Genomic DNA, 10,179 nt, shown 5'->3' on the forward strand with positions numbered 1-10,179 from the left:
GGAAGAACTTATTTGCAGTCATTCTCTGATTGAAGAGAAATGTGTTTGTTTGTAATAAACTTGTGCATTTGTGACCTGGAATCATAATAATAATAGTTTTGTTGTGTTTTTGTTTTTTTTTAAATTTTTTCTTGTATGTTAGGCAAAATACTTTGATCATTTTTCAGGGAATTTAGCCCCTCAGAAAAACTTCAGTCAAAAGTTTCTTCATTTAAAAAAAAAAAAAAAAAAAAAAGCTAAAGTGAATATAGAGAAATACTGTTAACTGATTGTACATGAAGAGATTATAATAATTGTAATGAAGGTGTTTCTCTCCACATTTCCATCTCTTCCTCCTTCTCTGATGTCACTGCTTCTCTGAATAAGGCCCCGCATTCTGCTTGTGCTCATCTCCCTTGATGGTCCTAGGGTCCTCTGTTTCTGGACTGTAAGATTAACTACTCCCCTGGTTTTGTTACAACACATCTACCTTTACTATTGTGACAGTCACAATTCGTCATGATAACAATTGCTCACTATTGACTCATAAGAATCTTATCCCATCTCTTTTTTCTCTTTTTACAAGACCCATCTAGACAAGATGAAACCTATTCAGTGGAGAAAATACTTTCACTTTTCTTCTTTTTTTTTTTTTTAAATTTAATTAGACTATTCTTGGTCCTTTGCATTTCCATACGAATTTTATTGACAGTTGATCGATTTCTACAAAAAAAAAAAAAAAACATTGCTTTTTGGGGATTTATGACTGGTATTGTGTTTGAGTGTATGATTTTATTTGGGGAGAACTGACCTCGTAATATCGACTCTTGATCCATAATCATAGTCTAACTTTCTATTTTTTTTTTTTTTAATTTAGCATTTATTTAATTTCTTCCAGCACTCTTTTTTAGTTCTCATGTATAAATCGTATATAAATTATATTAAATTTGTCCCTGGTCATTTCATATTTATGGTGTGGCAATGGTCAATGTTTTCTAAATTTTTATTTCTGATTGTTGTTAGATTTTTCAGTTTTGAATTTTGAATTCTACAAAATTTTTTTAAGCTTTTATTGTGAATTAAGTGATAGTTTACATTGGAGAACATTGGTTTTGCACTCAACCGATTATATTTTGTTTCATTGCAATGGTTACAATCCCTTCCAGGCACCATCAGTTAACAGTATTTGCCTCTATTCCCTTTTTTCTTTTTTTGATGTACACAAAAACATGCAGGAATATATAATCATTTAAACAACCTAAGGGCACATTTTGCAAGCCAGCCTCCTGGCAACCAGCACAGTCTTTCTCTTTCCATGAGTCTAGCATCCTCAGCTTCTCCCTCTTTCCATGTCATCACCTCTGGCTCCATCTCCGGTGTCCCTGCTTCTCTGGCTAGGATCCCATATTCTTCTCTCTTGATGGTCCTAGGGTCCTCTGTTCCCAGAATGTAAGAGTAACTACTCCCCCCTTTTTGTTACTCCTCTTCTACCTTTACAGTTGTGGTGATTGTAATTAGCCATGATAACAATTACTAACTATTGAATCAAAAGAACCCTATCTCCTTTCACCAGACCCATTTAGACAAGACGAAAACTATTCACTGAGGATTCTACCTTCCCTACTTCACTCTGAAACTAAACTCCCTCTTGAAAACTTGTAAGCCAGCCACTGTGGCCTTTATAGCTCCCCATTTTAGGTAGCCAATGTCTTAGTTGCCTGTCACTATCAACCCTGTGTACTGAGGGGATAGGCTTGATCCTTCCCTCTCGGTTGGTATTTTGACCAACTACATCCATAAGCAAAGATCAAGTTCATCAAATTGTAGCAATTTACATTTGCTTCCTGTATCAAACTTTTTTTTTTTTTTCTCCCTCTAGTTGATTCCTGATCATCAAGCCATCCAAGTTTGGTCAAATGGATAGTAGCTGCAAGTTTGAGCATTCTTGCCTGCCTCCCCCCACTTCTGATCAGCTGGGAGATTCATTCTCAGCTGTAGCCCTTAGTGGCTAGGTTAGTGTCTGTGGGCTCAGGAGTTCCCAAGTCTGTATTCTACAATTTTACAGAACTCAGTTTTAATTCTAGTAGCTGTTTTGTACATTACATTCAATTTTCTACATAGAGGGTAGTATCACTTGAAGAAAATTGCATGCCTTCTTTTCAGTTTTTGTTGACTTACATCTCTTGCAGATGTCTCTCTGGATCTGCAATTTTATACTTTTAAAAAGTCCAATTCATAAAAAATCAACCATTTTATTTTTTACCACCAACTTTCTTTCTGAGAACTCTGCTTACATCTATACTTGTATTATACCTCTTGAAGTTTTCCAACAGTTCACTGATTCTGTTTTATTTTTCCAGTTATTTTTTCACTATGTGCTTCATTTTGAATAGCTTCTATTGCTTTTTAGTCAAGTTTGCTCATTTTTTCTTCTCTGAAAATTGTTCTGGCATTCTATTTCATGCCCTGTGAATTATAAGATGCTCTACTCTGGCATATAATAACGGTCAATACTATGAACTTTGTGTAAGCTGAGATGAATGGTACCTCTGACTCTTTCAGGTGTTTGTTTCTGCAGCCTCTAGTATGTTAGGTTGCCACGTTCACCAATCAGCACACTGCTGAATAATTAAGGGAATTCTGGAGTCCTGTCACTGTACCTTCACCTCAATTTCCTAAAATCAGAGAATATGCCAGATAACACTGAGTTCTTTTCTCTTCTCTGTAGTTCAGAAAATTTCTCCCAGCTGTCAGCTAGGGCAGTGGTTGGGCCTTTATTGTTGGTTTCCTATCCCTCTGACATCATTTCCCCTTTGTGCCTGATGTCGTGTATTATAAGAAGAGTTGCTTCATAGATTTTGGTCAGATTGTAGTAGTTTCTGATGGATTGGCAAATGTAGTCTCCATGACTTTATCTTGTGACAGTGCTTCACAGATTTTAATAAATGAAATAAAAGACATTTTTAAGTTATTTTGTAGACAGACATCATTGTACTTTCAACATGTGTTTATAAAACAACTAATTCTACTTGCTAATGTTAATAGTATTCATTAAGAGCAAACTTCTCCTTGTTTCCTGGAAACTTAATTATAATTTAACCCTAGAATATCTTTGAGTATTAGATGAAAAAAAATATGACTTTTTAAAGTCACTGTTTCATTTATTGCATTTTATATGTTTATATATTGCAGCTGTATTTAAATAGTTTTTATAACAAAACATGTAGTAATCTATGTAGCTTGGTACTTCAAACTCACCAGCTGCTCCTTGGAAATCCTATACAGGGTCATTATGAGTTGGAACAAACTTGGCAGCACTTAATAATAAAAACAAAATTTATATAATTTAGGAAATACTACAAATGTTTATATAAAACAACAGTAACGTAAGACCCACAATCAATTTTCAGTACTCCTGGTGCTATGCTGTAAGAGATGCACTGGATTGCCAAACACAAGGTTGGCTGTTCAAACCCTCCCAACACTCTTCAAAAACCCTCCACAGGATTGCTGTAAGTCAAAACTTAATGTGACAGAACTTAGCAACTACTACAATTCATTTTCAACTACATAAAATTCACTATTTCAAAAAACACATGCTTTTCCCATATCATATTATTCGTGAAGGACACAAGAGAAAATTCAAAATGACACCTCTGCTTTAAAAATCTTCTCACAGAGGTTGTGGAACTGTAAGATTAAGATAAAGCATAAAGAACAAAACAATTACAACTTACAATTGATAATTGTGACATTTTAGTATTGCACAGCAATTTTATGTCATGTTAAGTTTTCTCTTCTATTTTAGAATTTCTTTTAAGAAACTCTATTTCCTTCCATTATTCAACATTTTTACAGATACTTTCTCCTTTAATCTTTATAAAGGAGTTCTGGTAGTGCTATAGGATAATCATTGAACAGCTGTCCTCAAGGTAAACTAGCTGTCCAGCAGGAAAAATTGAGACTTTCTGCTCCTCAAAAGTTCTGATGTGGCGCTCTTGGCTAATGCGCTGGACTACAAAGTCAGTTTGAACCACAGGGTCGGCAGTTCAAGCTCACCAGCCATTACTTGGAAATTGTATACAGGGTCACTATGGGTCGGAACTGACTCAATAGCACTTAACAAAAGTTCTGGTGTGGCATTGTAGGGTAAGCATTGGACCACAAGGTTACTTTGAGTCGCAAGATCGGAGGTTCAAACTCACCAGCCACTCCTCAGAAAACCTGTACAGGTTTGCTGTGAGTCAGAACCAACTTGACGGCACATAACAGTAAAATCAATGATTTTACACCCTAAATGGGATCACAGTCAGCCAGCATCAACTCAGTGGCAATGAGACTCTGGGACCCTCAAATCATACAGTAGATTCTTATATTATCCACAGAGGAGGAAAGTGAGGTACACAAAGTCAATATTGCTTGCCCAAAGGCAAACGTTGTTGGTGTTACTACATGTTGTCAAATGGGTTCGTAATCCTATATAAGGTTTCCAAGGAATAGCTGTTGTGTTTGAACCACCAACCTTGTGTTTAAGTCCAATGCTTATTCTCTGCCACCATACCAGGAGTCGCCAAAAACAAATAGCTAGCAACATTTCATAATAATTTACAATAAAACTATGTACGAGGGACTTAAAAATGTCATGAAAACCTTCAGTTATCATTTCATTACAATTTTTCATGAACTTTTGAAGTCCTTCCATCTATGATTATATATTCTTAGTGTTGGTTTGCTTTGCTTATGCAATTCTATTCACTGGTTAAAAATGGTGAAAATAAAATATCTTGTTGTTAGGTGGCATCAAGTAAGTTATGTAGAGACCTGATATAAAACAGAACAGTATAGTACCTGGTCCTGTGCCATCCTCACACTTATTGCTGTGTTGGAGTACATTATTGTTGTGATTATGTCAATCCATCTTGTTGGGGATCTTCTTTGTTATAGAGAATCTCTGCTTTACCAAGCATGATGTCCTTCGTGGACTGGACCCTACTGACAAAATGTACAAAGAACAAAAGATAAAGTCTTGCCATCCTGACTTCTAAGAAGCACTCTGCCTGTAAACAAACCAAAAATCTTTTTGTTCATCTGGCAGTCCATACTGTTTTCATTATTCTTCGCTCCATACTTCAAGCGTGTCAGTTCTTTGGCAGTCTTCCTTATTTATTGTCTAATGTTCACATAAATATGGGCCAATTGAAAATAGCCTTATTGGGTCAGGTGCACCTTAGTCCTCAAGCTGATATCTTTAATGTTTAATGATTTAAATAGATCTTGTGCAGCAGATTGGCCTAATATAATGTCTTTTGATCTCTTGACTGCTGCTTCCATGAGTGTTGACTCATGACTGCTTCCATGAGTGTTGATCCAAGCAAATTGAACTCCTTGAAAACATAAATCGTTTCACAATTAATTTAGTGTTTTATTGATCCAGTTGTGAGGATTTCTGTTTTATTTAAATTGAGGTGCAATCCACATTATTGTCTGTAGTCTTACATCCTTCTTATATCCAGCAAACAAGGTTGTGGCATATGAATATTGCAGATTGTTGATGAGTATTCCTCAAATCTTGATGACTCATTCTTTTTCATATAATCCAGCTTCTTGGATTATGTACTCAGCATACAGATTGAATAAATATTGTGAAATACAACTCTGATGTACATTATTCCTGATTTAAATCGTTCCACATTCTCTTGTTCTGTTTGAACAACTGTGTCCTGGTTTATGACAATTTCCTCTTGAGGTCAAATAAGTATTCTGGAATACCCACTCTTCTCAGTGTTATCCATAATTTGATATGATCCACACAGCTGAATGCTTTTGCATAATCAATAAAACACAAGTAAAAATCATTCTAATATTTTCTACTTACAGAAGATTCATCTGATGTCAACAATGATATCCCTTATTCCAAGTCTTCTTCTGAATCCATCTTGAGTTTCTGGCAGCTCTCTGTCAATATCCTGCTGTAACCATTTTTAAATTATCTTCAGCACAATTTTTCTTGAATTTGATATTAATTATATTGTTCCATGATTTTCATATACTGTTTGTCACTTTTCTTTGGATTGGTCACAGATATGGTACTCTTCCACTCGGTTGGCCAGGTAGGTAGCTGTCTTCCCAAATTTCTTTGCATAACAAAGTGAGTACCTCCAGCACTGCATCAGGTTGTTGAAACATTTCAATTTGTAAATAATTCCTGGGGTCTTGTTTTTAGCTAATATATTCAGTGCGACTTGGACGTCTTCTTTAAATACCATCAGTTATTGAACCTATGAATTGGCTGATCATCATTATTTTTGGTACTGTGACTCTTTGTATTCTTCACATTTTCTTTTGATGTTTCCTGCACCATTGTTGTTGTAAAATGTCTACAAATGGGTTCTGACTCATAGTGACCAAAGCTATAAATCATTGTGGAAGCAGAAGTCTTATCTTTCTCCTGCAGAGCAACTGGTAGATTCAAACTACTTACCTTGTATTTAGTAGTCCAGGCCGTATCCTAGCCACCACACTCGCATTTTGCCTATGTTGTTGTTGTTGTTGTTGTTAGGTGGCATCGAGTCAGTACTGACTTATATTGACCTTATGCACATCTGCCCGGTCTTGGGCCAACCTCACAATTGTTGCCACGCTTGAGCCCATTGATGATACCACTTTGCCAATCCATCTCGCTGGGGGTCTTCCTCTTTTTCTCGGACCCTCCACCTTACCAAACATGATATCTCTCTCCAGTGACTGGTCACTTCTGACAATATGTCCAAAGTATGAGAGACGAAGTTTGGCCATCCTGGCCTCCAAGGAGCACTCTGGATGCACTTTTTCAAACACATTTCTGTTGGTTCTTTTGGCACCCATGGCACTTTCAATATTCTCTTCCAACACCATAATTCAAATGCATCAATTCTTCTACAGTCTTTCTTATTTACTGTCCAGCTTCCACATGCATATGAGGTTATTGCAAATACCATGGCTTGGGTCAGGCACATCTTAGTCCTCAAGCTGACATCTTTGCTCTTCCACACTTTAAAAAGGTCTTGTGTAGCAGATTTGCCTAATGCAATACGTCGTTTGATTTCTTGACTGCTGCTTCCATGTGTATTGATAGTTGATCCAAGAAGAATGAAATCTTTGACAACTTCAATCTTTTCTCCATTGATAAGAATGTTATATTGGTCCAGTGGTAAAGATTGTTTTCTTTACATTGAGATGCAATCCACAACCTTTGGTTGTGGTCTTTGATCTTCATCAGTAAGTATTTTAAGTCCTCTTCACTTTCAGCAAGCAAGGTTGTATCATCTGCATATCGCAGGTTGTTAATGAGTCTTCCTCCAATCCTGATGCCGCATTTTTCATTGTATAACCCAGCTTCTCGGATTGCTTCCTCAGTATACTTTAATAGGACAACTTAAGACTTGAATATTTTCTTCAGTTCTTTTAGCTTGAGAAATGCTGTACCTGTGCTTCTCTTTTGGTTTTCTAACTCTGGGTCTTTACACATTTAATTATTATACTTGATTTTATCTTCTGTAGCTGCTCTTTGAAATTCTCTGTTTAACTCTTTTACTTCCTCATTTCTTCCAGTTGTTTTAGTTTCTCTATACTCAAGGAGATGTGGTAGCATAGTGGTTACAAATCAGCCTGCTAATCTCACAGTCAGCAGTTCAAAACTACCAGCTGTTTCACGGAAGAAAGATGAGGCTTTCTGCTCCCATAAAGATTTACAGCCTTGGAAACCCTGTACTGGATCGCTGAGTCAGAGCCGACTCCATGGCACATAACAACAATAACTCAAGAACAAGCTTCAAAGTATCTGTTGACATCCATTTTGGCCTTTTCTTTGCTTCTTGACTTTTTAATTACCTTTTGCTTTCTTCATATGTGATATTCTTGATGTCATTCCACAAATCTTTTTGTTTTCAGTTATTAATATCTAATACATCAAAAATGTTCTTGAAATAGACTCTACATTTAGGTAGGATATATTCAAGGTCATATTTTGGCTCTGGTGGAGTTACTTAAATTTTTTCAGCTTCATCTTGAACTTGCATATAAGTAACTGATTCCATGTAATGTATAAGTAATCTATTCTACAGTCTGCATTTCACGTTGTTTTATCTGATAATGGTATGTTTCTTCCCACAGATGTAGTCAATTTGAGTTCTGTTCGTTACACCTGGTGATGTCCATGTGTCTGTATTTATTGTTTGTTGTTATGTGCCATCAAGTCGGTTCCAACCTGTAGTGACCTTGTATAGGGTTTTCAAGAAGCAGCTGATGACCTTGAACCACCAACCTTGAGATTCAAACCGATTTTCCAGTCCAGTACTTGACCCACTGCGCCACATAGTTGCCATTTATGTTGTTTAAGAAGGTATTTCCAATTAATAAGTCATTGGTCTTGCAAAATTCGATCATGCAACCTCCAGCATCTTTTCTATCATCAATACAATAATTTTCAACCACTAATCCTTGCTGTTTGTTCCCAACTTTTGCATTTCAATCGCTAGTAATTATCAATGTATCTTTATTCCATGTTTAATCGATGTCACACTGAAGATGTTAGTATAATTTTTAAATTTCATCATCACTGGTTTTAGTGGTTGATGTGAAAATTTGAGTAATAGTGATATTAATTGTTCTTTCTAGTAGGCATATAGACATTATTCTATTAGAGTCAACACTATACTTCAATAGATGTCTTTTCTCTTCAGTTTGTCATTTCATTAAACCATATGATTGTACAATTCAAAATAACCAGTATCAGTTAATTTCAGCTCACTGAAGCCTAGGGTATCGATTTGTATGCATTCCATTTTATTTGTGATGACTTACAATATTCGTAGATTCATACTTTATACATTCTGTGTTCTGATTATTAACAGATGCTTATAGCTCTTTCTTCCCGTTTTGAGTTCAGTGGCACATCAGCAAATGAATATTTCAAAAGCTTTCCTCCATTCACTTCATTACGTTACCTCTATTTGGAGGAGTTAGCTCTTCCCCCCTCATAATTTGACTGCTTTTCATCCTGAGGGACTCATATATTGACTCTATATTTGACAATGTTCTGCTGCTATTCATATGGCTCTGAGTGGCATACCTTCCAGGAGCACAGCAAGACCCAAGTCACTATAGTATAGTACAGTGACAGATGAATGGTTCAAAATATCATATTAATGGCAAATACAAATCTACATCTCATGTTCTGGTTGCTTTTAACCAATGTGGTGCTGTACTTGGTTCAGTCATGGCCTATGAAATAAAACTGGAATGGACCTGAATTTGTAACATATGGGTGAACCAACATGATAACCTGAAAAGGGAAAAAAAATGAATCCAGTCTCTGATAGAAACTTAATCTCCCTCTTAGAAAACAGGCAGTGTGTGCTTTGCATAGAACCAAATCTCTTGACTGGCCTAGTGGGAATCTTTATTGACCCCATCCAAAGCGGGTCTCCACACTACCCACAGCTCTTTGAATGTCTGCGCTCTCCATAGTCCTGGCAATACCTCAATATCCTGCATATCACTTCTGAAAGGGCTCACTACACATTTCAATAGTCTACCAGTTCATTGCTTTGACCCATGATTTATCCTATAATTTGCTGGCATTTTACTTCACTACAATCCTAAAAAAATTAGTTTTTTTCTTAGCATCAGCTATGACTGAAACATTTCAAACTGGTTCAAAGCCTAGACATTAATTTAATGAAAAACAGTTGGTAAATTTTTAAAAATATTTAAAAAAAGCCTATGGTCTTTAAGAGATTATGCATTTCATATTGCAATTTTAATTAGTTGCTATCACAACATCTAGCCAAATATGGATGTTTAGAATCTGGTATGTTGAATGATGCCTGGAATTTTTGAAAAATAAGTCAGTAAATTTCGGTAGGAGAAACCAAAACAATCAAGCCTGCTGCCATTACATATATTCTTAATCATTGAGTCCTTCTAGAGCAGAATAGAAATGTTCAATAGAATGTCTAAGGCTGTCATCGGTGATTACAGATATGGCTGCTAATGAAAAAGTTGATGATTTGAATCCACCAGCTGTTCCATGGGAGAAAGCGGTGACGGTCTGCTTCTGTGAACATTGTTGCTGTTAAGTGCTGTCAAGTTGGTTCTGGCTCATAGTGATCCAGTATAGGGTTTCTGAGGAGCGGCTGGTGAGATTGAGGGAAACAATTT

The sequence above is a fragment of the Chrysochloris asiatica genome, unplaced genomic scaffold (assembly GCF_000296735.1).
Source record: "Chrysochloris asiatica unplaced genomic scaffold, ChrAsi1.0 scaffold00218, whole genome shotgun sequence".
NCBI lineage: Eukaryota > Metazoa > Chordata > Mammalia > Afrosoricida > Chrysochloridae > Chrysochloris > Chrysochloris asiatica.